The sequence below is a fragment of the Amphiprion ocellaris genome, chromosome 10 (assembly GCF_022539595.1).
Source record: "Amphiprion ocellaris isolate individual 3 ecotype Okinawa chromosome 10, ASM2253959v1, whole genome shotgun sequence".
Classification (NCBI taxonomy): Eukaryota; Metazoa; Chordata; class Actinopteri; family Pomacentridae; genus Amphiprion; species Amphiprion ocellaris.
Window position 1 is genome coordinate 6,804,096 of NC_072775.1, and position 12,732 is coordinate 6,816,827.

The 12,732-nt window shown below is 37.3% G+C and overlaps 1 long non-coding RNA gene across 2 annotated transcripts; it reads left to right on the plus strand.

Annotated features, from left to right (window-relative positions):
• The first annotated feature begins 6,063 nt into the window (after positions 1-6,063).
• LOC129349767 (uncharacterized) lies at positions 6,064-10,853 on the plus strand. 2 transcript variants are annotated; one of them, XR_008602881.1, is made up of 4 exons: positions 6,064-6,152; positions 7,052-7,152; positions 7,878-8,019; positions 9,008-10,853. It is a non-coding gene; the product is annotated as an uncharacterized LOC129349767 (long non-coding RNA). The 2 variants fall into 2 exon arrangements; XR_008602882.1 differs by lacking the exon at positions 7,878-8,019 and having other exon boundaries at positions 9,008-10,852.
• The last annotated feature ends 1,879 nt before the right edge of the window (positions 10,854-12,732 follow it).

Here is a 12,732-nt window from a genome sequence, read left to right on the forward strand (position 1 = left end):
TTGGCGTGATTACTTGATATACAATTCAAAGGACACTTCTGTGGTCTGTAGATGCAAAACTCACATCCTGCTCCTGAGTGAAACAAAGCCAGCGATGCATGACCTGTGTTCACTGCTTGATCCCGAGCTAGAGTCCACATGTTAATCCCAACCGTGTGGTGTGAAGAAAAGACAAACTGTTGACATAGCAGGTGTGGTGACAGAAGAGAACTCTGCATTATGTTGGTCAGTTTGATTCCACGCTCATCCAAGCTGGTCTATACGTTCCTGTGTTTGATTTTGTGCCATATTTACCTTCATGTGCCTGAAGTCTGAAGATCATAAAACACAGAACTAAACCACTCTGACCCCTAAAGAAAGGAAACGCATGACAGAAGAGACGAAGTATTAGTCTCAAGACCTTTTTAACATCTCTCATACTCGGCAATGTAAACAGCTGGCATTTTAAAAGACACCAAGAGGATTTCCGCATAACACATTAGGCAACAGCGGGCTTGTTTGCAGGTGCAACTAATCTTTGCAAAGCCTGACTGTAAGGTAATGATAGGTTTTGTTTGCATGGCGTGTCTGTAATCACCAGAGAGCTCAAGTGAAGATCAACAAAAGGTGACAGACAACACACATGTACTTACGCTCACGGCAAAGATAAGGTTTCTGGTTGTAGCTCCGTTTGGATGTTTGTCACAAGTGTCATTCGAGGGCAAGATATACTAATTAGTTAACTGGTTTGAACTAGAAGTCTAAGGAAAAATACGGTCATGATTGATGAGTTTACTGTAAATAAAGGACCGAGCCTCATTCACAAGAAGTTGTACGAGTAGAAAATAAGTCTAAAAATAGATGAGAGACAAGTTCTGGTCAGCAATGCTCATTGTGTAATTTGAGTTCCACTTAACTGTTCTTAACAAAGGAAGAGCAGGTTTGTATTGCTGACGAGATATCAAGTTAAATCTGAGGCCAAAGAGTCTAAAAAATCAATAAAAACAATACAGAGACCATTCAGTGTAGTTCATTTTTAAAAAAATGATCACGGTCGTGTAATCTGGAATCAACACGTCTTTGAGAGGTGTTTCTGTAATGGGTAACTTAGTTGAAAGTCATTTCTCAGACACAGATACAATTTGTTGTTTTCTATCTAATATATCAAACTTGATATATTGCCAAAAAAGAAATATCTGTCATGATTATCTCACCTTAATAAAAAGAACACGATCAAAATTTTTGAAGAAGCTCATTTATTATTGTTTAGCTAATTAGAAGGTGGTTGTTAATAAATTTGGACGGTTATTTAGTCGACATTTTAGTGATATCAAGTCATTTTTTATTAATAAGTGATTTTTTCCATCATAAATAATTATGGAATTTGTAAAGACAAGATCATAATGAACAAAAAAAAACATTTGTTTTTTTTTTATGTTTAATTAAAATGTATGCAAGATGTATTCCATGGACTTCAAAAATCCATCAATTACATATTGATCCAAAAGAGCTCCAGGAGAGCTGTGTTGGAGTTAATTTGAAGAAGTTCAGTCTTCTGATCAGTCCACATAAGTCTGATGTTTTTGAATTTAAGAGGCAGAGCAGCTTCAGTGGATGTTAAAGCCACATGCTTCATGGAGATCACGATTAACTTCCTTAGTGTGTTTCCACTGAATTTAGTTAGAATCTCTAGTACTGTGTGGTACAGCCTTGAAAAACTGGACTAGTCTCCTTGAACAGTCAGATCTGTGATCTCATGTTTACGTTTTTCAAAAAATGAGGACATTGTAAACATCGTTCCTGTTTGTGTTCAGCTGGTTTCTGTAAATGAGGCATTGTGGCTTTGCCTCTTCCTAACCCCCTGTAGATCACCTTCAGTAATCACATACTAACACTTGTAACTGACAGGAGCTAATCCCATAACTTAGATGTCAGTTTGTCAAAGGGGAAGAGTCCACTGTGGCTGTTATTGTTGTCAAGATTTTTACAAGCAAATAGGTAAACTCAGCGTTCATACTCAGCAAACAGAGAAACAATGGCTGGTTAGTGGAGGATTAATACAGAGACTGTAGTCTTTAGTTTATGTACACACATGTGAGCACACACCTGCTGACACAGAGCTCACTGATTATTTAAGGGGGACTCTGGTAGCTTTCATAGTGGATAGTTAGCAATGCTTGAAATAGAAATTAGGAATCACACCCCACCAACTCTACACTTCATAGAAAGATGACTTTGAGCTGCTGGAATCCAACATCTTGCTTGAAGGCATCTCAGTAAGAGAGGAGCCAGACAAGTGCATGTCTGTGAACATCTCTGGACGGGATTAAAGTGGAAATGAACCTTGAAACTCTTCAGTCTTTGTGTTAAGAAATAGAAACTATGATGATGCTGCAGCTGTAGTGAAGAATTTTCCATTTTCCAAAACAGGATAAAATTGTTCTTCGACATCTTCATCATCAGCGGCTCCAGTATTCAGTGTTGCATTTGTCATTATTGTATAAAGAGCAGGGTGAAGCTGCTGTTGTGTCACTTTTGAAAGTTGGAATTCTTGAGATTCCAACCTGACTGATGTGATGACTCCTGTGGTAACTATGGTAACATCAGAAATGCCGTTTACAGAGCAAATCAAATCAAATGAGTCTTTATTGTCATCTTATTGATGAGATATTGTTTCTCCAGTAGACCAGGCCAGCAGTTTAATAATCTGACCGCCTGTGGTATGAAGCTCTTTATCATTCTCGTCGTTTTTCCTTTGATGCTCCTGAAACGCCTGCCTGATGGTAGCAGTTTGAACACTTTGTGGAGAAGGTGTGAGGAGTCTCTGACAATGTTCAGCGCCCCACTCCTGCAGTGGATCTGGAAAAGTTCTTGAACAGAGAGGAGGGAAACTCCGATGACCCTCTCAGCTCCCCTGACTATCCTCTGCAGGGCTTTTCTGTCTGACATACTGCAGCTGGAGTAGCATGTTGAGATGCAGTAAGTCAGGACTCTCTCGACCACACCTCTGTAGAAAGTCCCGAGGATGCTGGTGGAGAGAGAGGCTTGTTTCAGCTTAATCAGGAAATGCAGACAACCAGACATGTCCACATTTTTGTGAAGAATTTCAAAATATATATCCAAATAATATCCAAAATGTTTGGGTTCACAGTCTGATTTTATAGTACACATGTCACAAGTAGTGTTGGAGAATGTGTGTTTACCGCAGCTGCTTAATCCACAACGTATTTGACCAACCTATCACTTAAAATGTGAAGAAGTATCCATCTATAGCAGCCTTGATACAGTGTAAAGAGAGTGATGATAATCAGAGTAGTTGCTGTCAGTAAGGTAAAACTGTGTTCTGTGTTGTGTTTTTACCTGGTATGAAAACTATCCCCAATAAAACCTGTTTTATAGAGGTAGTAAAAATTACTGAATGTAAATACTAAACATTGATTGGCTGCTATAGAAAAATAAACAGTATGAATTGCAAATGACTAGACTGCTCAGACTCCCAGCAGTGAGTAGTCCTGTCTCCTCAGCACTTTATATTCACCTGTAATTCAAACTGCAAAGTTTAGTAGGTAAAATTCAAAATATTATGCCATCAGTGAAATGAGAGAGAGGAAATATTCAGTCAAATCACCAGTTTCGGCACTAGTAGCTAAAATAATTGTAAAAAAAAAAAAACAAACAAACAAGTCCTTTAAACAATATTACTGTACAAGCACAACTGCTGCAGAAATTAAAATGACCCCTAACAGTTTTCTTGGTGATTTCTAGTAAATACACAAGTTGAAACTAAGGACAAAGATGTTATTTATTTATTTATTCATTTATATTTTTGTTGATTCATTATTTGTTTGTTTGTTTATGTATTTACTTATGCAAAAATAATTCTAAATTTCGGCTTGATTTTCTTTTTTTTCCCCCTTGATTATGCATCATTTGCATAATGACCTGGTATAATTATGTGGTAGGCTCCAAAACACCACAGAAACATAGATACAAACAGTCTTAAAGATGCTCATATAATGCTTTTTTGGTTTTCTTGTTTCCTAATTAAATAGTGCAATGTACAGCAAGAAAAAATTATTCTTACCTTAAAGCATGAAAACATATTCCAGTGGACCCCAAAGCAAAATTAGGAGCCTGTAAAAGTGCGTCATATGGGGTATTTGGTCATTAGTTGTGTGCACTAGAAAGTGTTTTTGTAGAACATAGAGGGCAACTGAGGGCCTTATTTTTCTGTATTGGATGGTACAGTGACTGTTATGATGTTTTTTGTAACAAAAGGTAAAGTTGAATGCAACTTTTGTTACAGAGACTTTTCACCTGAGCTTCAGAAAACACAAACATTTTTTTAGCTACAATCACGTGTGTACTTTTGGGTTATATATTATCAAAAACTGGTGTGGACCAAGTGAAAGAGACACCTGTCAATGCCACCAATATAACAGTTGAAATAACAGTTGAAAAAACACCTCTCTGAAGCAGCTTCAACAGAAAACAGAATGAATGGAGTGACTTTTTGTATATAAGAATAAGCACACACTTGCTTTTTTCAGTTACAGCAAGAATAAACAGACAAAACAACCAGGCAGATTTTCTCTGGAGGGATAACCACAAGATCTCAGTGAATGAAAGAATCAGTGTGTGTGGTGGGGAGGAGGAGGGCTGACATGAGGGATGAATGAGAGGCCAGAGCAGAGCCGTCTGTCTGTCTGTATGATCTGTGGAGCTGAATAGAGGAGAGTCGGTGTGGCCTCAGGCTCCACCTGACAGGCTGCTGGGATGCATCACTCTGATTGGACTCACCTGCTCTAAAACAGCCACCAACTGAGGGGGATGTGGAGCTGAGAATCACTTTGTGTTGTGTTTAAATACCTTTTTCTGCACTCTTGCCTTCATTTGAATGTTTGCTTTGTCCTCACAAACCATGTGTACGTAGCATTTCTGTCAGTTAAAATTTTCTTTTGAAATGTTTCATGATGTATTTTTTCGATGATTTCAACCATGTAAGGTTTAATGATAACCAGAATAAAGAAAAGTATGGCAAACTGACCTCAACTGGACAAAAGAAGGAACAAAGAGAATTAATCTACAATTGAATAAAACTGAAAGCTATTTCTAAAGATATTGTAGTAAACCTGTTGACATGTGATAAATCCACATTTGACTCACACACTACTTTATATTAAATAACTCAGAAAGCCTTGGAGTCTTGCCAGTCTTTTTTTCAGGAGGAAATGACATCATGTGGAGCAGGTCATATGATCTGGAATTAACACACTTCCTTGAGAGGTGTTTTTGTGATGGTGACTTAGTTGAAAGTCATTTCTGGGACACAGATAGAATTTGTTATTTTCGATATAAATTTTTATATATTCTGATAAAAAAAAAAATATCTGTCATGATTATCTCAATTTCATAGAAGAACACAATCCAAACAATTTTTGAATAAGCTCATTTTATTATTGTTTAGCTAATTAGAAGGTGGTTGTTCTTAAATTCAGGCGTTTTTTAAATTTACATTTTCACTTTTTATTAACATGTGATTGTTTCCATAATAAATAATAATGGAATTTGTAAAGACATGATCCTAATGAACATAAAAAAACATTTTTTTTTTTTTTAACTTTTTTAAAAAATGTATGCAAGATATATCCATGGACATCAAAAGTCCTTCAATTATATATTGACCTAACCAATGAAGCAGGTGAGGACAGTAAATACACGGTCCGTGTATTTATCTGGTAATTGGATTTTCCGTTCTAAAACGGGTATTGAAAAACAAAAAACGAGTGGTTATTTGATCTTCGTTTTAAAATACAAAAATTAAAATTGAAATACAAGGCGTTTTTCCTTTTCATGATCAAAAAGGGATTTACAAAATTTTAAAAATGCTTTGATTTTCATTTTATATTTAGAATAAGAAAAAAATAAAATCAGTAAGAGACAGAAAAGAAAAAAGGTCAGTTTTTTTATTTTCTGAGACCGGAAGTGGTCATCAGCAAGCATGGAGCCAAACGACAACAAGATTCTCAGAGGGCGGAGCCAGAGAGCAGCGACTGGTCAGACCATAGATAATATAGAAGACAAGCTAGCGTATCTAGTCTGTGTATATCTATGGTCGGCACGTCTGGTAGCATCTCTGGCTGCTGTTGATCTTGTTTTTGGAGTAAAACACGGTAAGAAGATAAATACTTCTAACCAGTAGCGTTGTTTTGTTGTACGTTAAGTCAGCGACTTGTGAAGAGTTGTGTTTTGTCGTGTTTGAGCAGTTGGTCCGGACGCGTTAGCTAGCTAAGCGGCTAAGTTAGCTAGCGGGCTAATTAACACAGGTGGCTAACTTACCGCTGAACACCTGTGTTAGTTGCTGCCGCAGCTGTCATTAGTAAAATGAACTTCTCAACCTGTATTTCTCTGCTGTGTATTTTAGCTTTTAAAAAAGTTATTTTACTTTAAGGTTAACTGGATCCCGTTCAGCTGCACTGAAGTTTAAAATTCAGCCGGTTTGAATTAAACCGCGCTTAACTTAACATTGCGCAACATTACCTCTCTGAATCTCCATAATTTCATTAAATTCCTTCTCTCTTCCACTGCTCACGTTCAATCCAGTATATAAAGTGACATTAATAGTGAATAAACTAACAACCAGCCATTGTATTTATTTATTACTGCATGTATTTGTAGTAAAACATGAGTTGAAACATCCTACTTTTGGATCTAGAACTGCACAAGCCGTTCATTTTCAGTCACCTGACGAGTTAAATCCCCCTTTTTATGTGAGGTTGAAGCAGAAAGTCTGAGTTAATAAAGAAAGTTGTTCATAATTTGCGATACCTGTTATTTCTGACTGAGGCTTTAGTTTTTGTTGAGCTGATTTACACTGAGAAACTTTGTTCAGGAAAATTTCTCAGTAGCTCAGAGGACAGGCTGCTTTTTACACAACCTTGTAAGAGAATGTCTGTCAATGCTTTCAGCAGAATTTAGAAACACAACACTTCCTAAACAGATATTTTGATGCTGTGAGGTTGAACGTTTGAGAGTCTATCAGTGTGTTTGTTTGTGGTCTTTCTGTTTCTAGGTGGAAGCTGAATTAGTGAGGATGACTCCTGCTCCTGTCATCTCTAAGCTCCTCACACATCTTTACCTGCACATGAGGAAAATCACTCCTGTAGAATGCAGGTATGTTTGTCATTATTATAAAAAGATGTTGCCTGGTGACCTGTCAGAAACCCATTATACAGAGTCAGCCAAAATAATGTTTACACACATCAGGAAAAGAAAAACTTGCATAAATATTTCAATACCAAATTTATTCAGACATCAGGAGATTAATAAAAGTTATCTTTGACCTCTACAATTACAAGAGGTGCTTAAAGTGGTGGCCACTGGCTTCCAGACATTTATGTTGTGTTGTAGACGTCACTTGTTGATGCTCCATTCATGAGGGTAGCGCCATCTGGTGGGAAAACATCGTACAACAGGACACAGAGTTACGGTGATTTGATCAAACTTAGAAAGAGGTATTTATATGTGTAGAAGTACTTATACAAATGAAATATTTATAAAAGTTTTTCTTTTCCTGATGTGTGTACATTATTTTGGCTGACTGAACTTAATGAGAACAAAACTGTCATTTAATTGTTGCTCTGAAAGCTTCTTTAGTGAAAACCAGCTGGAGTTCTGCTTTGAAACAAACTGCTGTTGAGGTCTGTGTTTTTAGGTTTAACCCCACAGTTTCTGAATGAAATGATAGTTTGTTTTTTTCCTGATCAATGTGGACGTTATAATTGATGGTAACATTCACTGATCATATAATCAGCATGACAATATAACAGTATAACATTCTGACCACCTGACTAATACTGTGTTGGTCCCTTTATGCTGCTAAAACTCCTCTGACCCAGTGGTTCATCAGAACCTCTGGGGATGTCCTGTGGATCCTGTGGATCCTGTGGGTTGCAGGGTGGGTCCTACCTAGACCAGGCTGATCCTGGACCATCCCACAGATGCTCCATCAGATCTGGATGTGGGGAGTGTGGAACCCAGGTGAACAGCTTAGCTCTGTCGTGTTCTTCGGACCACTCCTGAGTAGTTTTAATTTGTCCTGCTGAGGGTGGCAGCTGGCATCAAGGACTGCTGTTGCCATGGAGACTAGGGGGTTGTTTGTCCTGCAGTGTTTAGGTGGTGGTACATGTCAAATATCCACATGAACGTCAAGGTTTCCCAGCAGAACGTTGCATTAGAACAAGATGATGGATGTTGTTCTCTTCAGCTGTCAGTGGTCAGAATGTTGTGGCTGATTGGTGGATCTGTCTGCTTTTACTCTGACATCCAGAGTTATACAAAAGTGGAGTATGTGTGCAGTACAGAAGAGATTTACTTTATTGGATGCAATTTTTATTTATTTTTTTTAAGGGAGAGCATTTTTTTTTATCCACCTGAAGAAGACCTAATCTTTCCCTTCAAAGGATAGTTAATTGTTACTACAGCTTCCATAGTGGTCCCATCAGAGAAAATCATATCCATATACAGATTTTTATTAATTCCAGGGCTGGTTCAGTAAAGATTTTAATAATAATCACATCATATAATTCTTGGTTGCAGTTGGAATTTTACAGACTGAGAGATGGTTGAGAAGGTTTGCAGTTCTTGTTTTAGCAAAATATGTTATAATAGAAGATCTTTATTGCCATTGTACATGAAATTATCTACAAACCAGCAAAGTGTATCAGTCTGAGGTATCTAAAAATAAATAAGTAAAGAAAAATGCTTCTAAAGCCAATAATAAACAGAATATTTTGAGGGAATATTCTATAAAGGAAAGAAAAGCTCCATTCTCACTCCTCTCAGGATAAACTGTCATTAAAATTGACTTTAAATTTAGCTTCAACAGGAGATAAAAACATTTACTTTCATTACTGATATTCAATTCAAGTTTTAATAAAGTTCATGCTACTTTTATAAAATGATGAAAGTGAATAAATTGTATTTCTGTGATCTGTGTTTGATTTCTGTCTTTTCTCCTGTCATCCAGATGTTCAGAGGGAGATGATGCCACATCTGGTCCAGCTGATGGAAGGTCTTGAAGTTCTCTGACTGGCCTCGACTGAAGATGGTCGTCTCACTGGATTTAAGGTTCAGATGCTCAGTAACAAACTCCACCAATGAGCCAACAGGGAAGCTTTAGGTTTATTAAATGTTGCTATGAAGGTTTCGCTGTTTTTCTTTGTGAATGCAATGTGCTCCAACTGAAAGTTGAATTAGAACTTAGAAGTAAATCCTTCCATCTGAAAGGATTTAGTTGCATTAATAACCTCATAACATTCTAATTTTTATTCCAGTCTTGGTTGAAAATAGAATCTCTGTATTGATTCAGGTAAAAACTGAACTTCACAGCATGTTGGAGCAAAACAACCAGATGAAAACTGTGATGGTGTTGGATTGTCAGACCGTAATGTTGCAGCTCAAAGCAGCTTTTCTAGCTCAGTTCATTCTGACATTCAGCTATGAATCAACACAGCAGATGGTGATCCATGCTGTGGAAGTCTCACATCTCCTGATTTAATGGAGCTGCTTTGCACTTTTTACACTGTTTATTCACCAACACTTTATTTAATAAAAGTCCCATCTACTTTTTATGAGGAATGTGATGTTTAATTTCTCTGTGAATAACTGCAGTCTAATGCAACAGCTGGAATATTAACATCTGTCCTGGTATTGATCATGAAGTATTGATCAGAATACTTATGGTTAGCAGTCATCCCTGAAGTTTTACATTAAAATCTTTACTTGTGTTGTGAACTTTGGTAAGAAGCAGAAACTTTAGCGTTGCCATGGATACATGAGTGTTAAATTCTGTCCAAGTTTCCATTTTGGGAAATTCAGTCCAGTTCCAGAATGTGGAGGAATTTAGTCTCAATCACAGTCAACAAATATTATCTGAAAGTTGGGTTGTTCTTGTTTATCAGCACAATACAAAAAGATTAATGTTAGAAATATTCCAGTTAAGACCCTAGAATATCATGATTTATGTAAATTTACCTCAATAATATGAATGTTCAGGTTAAGATTGTACAGTGATATTTATTATGCAAGTTTAGCTGATTAAAGTTTATGACTCTGCACTACAATATTATTTAAATTGACATCATTATTATAATATTTAGGGTCAGACCCTACAGTATTGAGCTTAAGAAATCAAATATTCTATAAAATGTAAATACACTGAACTCATTTGGATGTATTTAAGTGAGACTCTACAATATTATTTGACACAAATCTATCTAAATCAACATTTTAATAATTTTCACGCCAAACATTTACTGGACTGATTTAAATATTAAAATCACTCCTTTATAATCTTCTGCTGTACGTTCAAACCTGAGGCCTTAAATAGAAACACACAAGTATCTGATTGAAGGAACTTCTGCAGAGTCCTGGTTCCAGAACATGATGATAGAATTATAGACAAACTTTAACAAAAGCTGCCTGAGAGTTTACAGGTTTTTATGTTGGATTTCTTCAGTAATTTAATGAGCGTTATCAGCAATAATCAAGTGTTCATTTGATGAACTTCATTTCCTAAAACATCCAGAATTGGAGCTCATATCTTTGGCAGCTGTAAAGTTTCTGCTCCTTCAAAGTTCACAACACAATGAATGAATTCCTAAAACACTCTCAATGCTGGAGAGCGTTTGATGCTGAAGCAGTGACCAGTTTTTCTGTTTCTTCTCTGGAGATGCACAATGAGGGACGTCTGCAGCGACTGAGAAAGAGTCTCACCACATCCTGACATGAGGAAAAAGACTTTATTGAAGACTACAATGAGAAAAACTATCAGACAGCAGACGGCATGCATTCAAAGTGAGCTCTGAACATTTGATCTGGAACAGGAATTCAATAACGGCAGCATGAGCTTCATTTCAGTGTGTCGCTGCTGAATTCATGGATGAATCATCTGGCACTAGAGAGGAAGACCATCCAACATCCACGTCAGCTGATGGAGGTCCAAGAGTCTCACCGAACAAACAACCTACAGAGTGAAGACCTCAAATGTGATTGGACGGCCTCCTATTCAGCCACATGTGTGAACAAATGCCTCTAAGCTGATTTGTTTTCTAAAATAAATCTAGTTTGAGTCCTAATCTATGCCTGTGTGTTTGCTTCTTTACACCGCTGTTAACAGTTTAGGCTGTTAGATTGTTCCAGATAAGACAAGTACAAGATTCTTCAGAGCCGTTCTACCATGAGCCTGACAGGAAGAACTCCAACAGCTACTGAATGTTCCTGTGGTTCCCTCAAGGCTACAGGAGGAGCCCGACGAGGACGAGCTGGTCCACCTGATGGTGGCCAGTCGCTGCGGTTCAAAGCCAACACCGACTACGTGGACTTCTACTGGACCACATGGAGGCCTTCAAACCGGACCAACACGACTCGTGGGTCTGAGGACGCTGCCGAGCCTCGGCCCAGCTGACCTCCTGTCTGTGGATGTTTGAGTGCTGAGAGGTTTGTGGATGCATGTGAACGTTCTGTGTTGAAACAGCAGCTTTTGACTCAGTAACGCCAGGAAAAACCAAGAGCTCCTTTATTTGTGACTTCCACTAAAAAAACTGATGAAAATAAGTTTGCCAGAGTTCTGACTGGTAACAGATTATTAAATAATGAAAGTAATCGTTTAAATATTCCTTTAAACAATCCTTTTAGGTCCACATTTCCTTTACACTGACTTCTTGGTATATGTACAAGTATTTTGGGTGGAATACACCATTAAGCCTAATGTTCAAGGGTTCTTCTGGGAATATACCATTAAACCAACCTTTTAGGTAAATGTTCCAGGATGTTGGGTAGAATATACCATCAGATCAAACTTTTAGGTCTACATTGGAAGATTTTAGAGTAGAATATTACTCCAAACCATCCTTTAGGTCTACATTTAAGGTGGAATACTCCTTTACACCAAGATTTTTTGGTCTACATTGAAAGATTTTAGGTGAAATATTCCTTTGAACGAACTTTTTAAGTTTATGTTCAAGGATGTTGGGTGGAATATACCATCAGACCAACCTACAAGGTCTACAGTAGTGAATTTTAGGTGGAATATACCATTAAACTCACCTTTTAGGTCTACATTGGAGGATTTTAGGTGGAATTTTCTTCCAAACTGTCTTTTAGTCTACATTTAAGGATGTTGGGTGGAATATACCATCAGACCAACCTCCAAGGTCTACAGTAGTGAATTTTAGGTGGAATATACCATTAAACTCACCTTTTAGGTCTACATTGGAGGATTTTAGGTGGGATTTTCTTCCAAACCGTCTTTTAGTCTACATTTAAGGATGTTTAGGATGGTATATTCTTCCAAACCAACTTCTCAGGTCTACATTTCAGGTGGAATGTTCCTCCATACTAACTTTTTTGGTCTACATTGAAGGATTTTTTCTAAACCACCCTTTCGGGTCTATATTTGAGGTTTTAGGTGGAATATTCCTTTTAACCAGCCCCTCAGGTCTCTTTGAGGATTTTGGATGGAATACTCGGTTAAACCAACATTTTAGGTGCATGTCCAAGGATTTTTGGTGGAATGTTCCTTTAAGGTGGATGTTTGAGAACCTTGTAGGTGGAATACTTCCTGAAACCAACATTTTAGGTCAATATTCAAATATTTAATGTGGAATATTCCTTTAAACCAACCTAAATTTCATGTTTTGATCATTATCAAGTGAGAAACCTCAATCCAGACTCCTCATGATGACGTTTGAG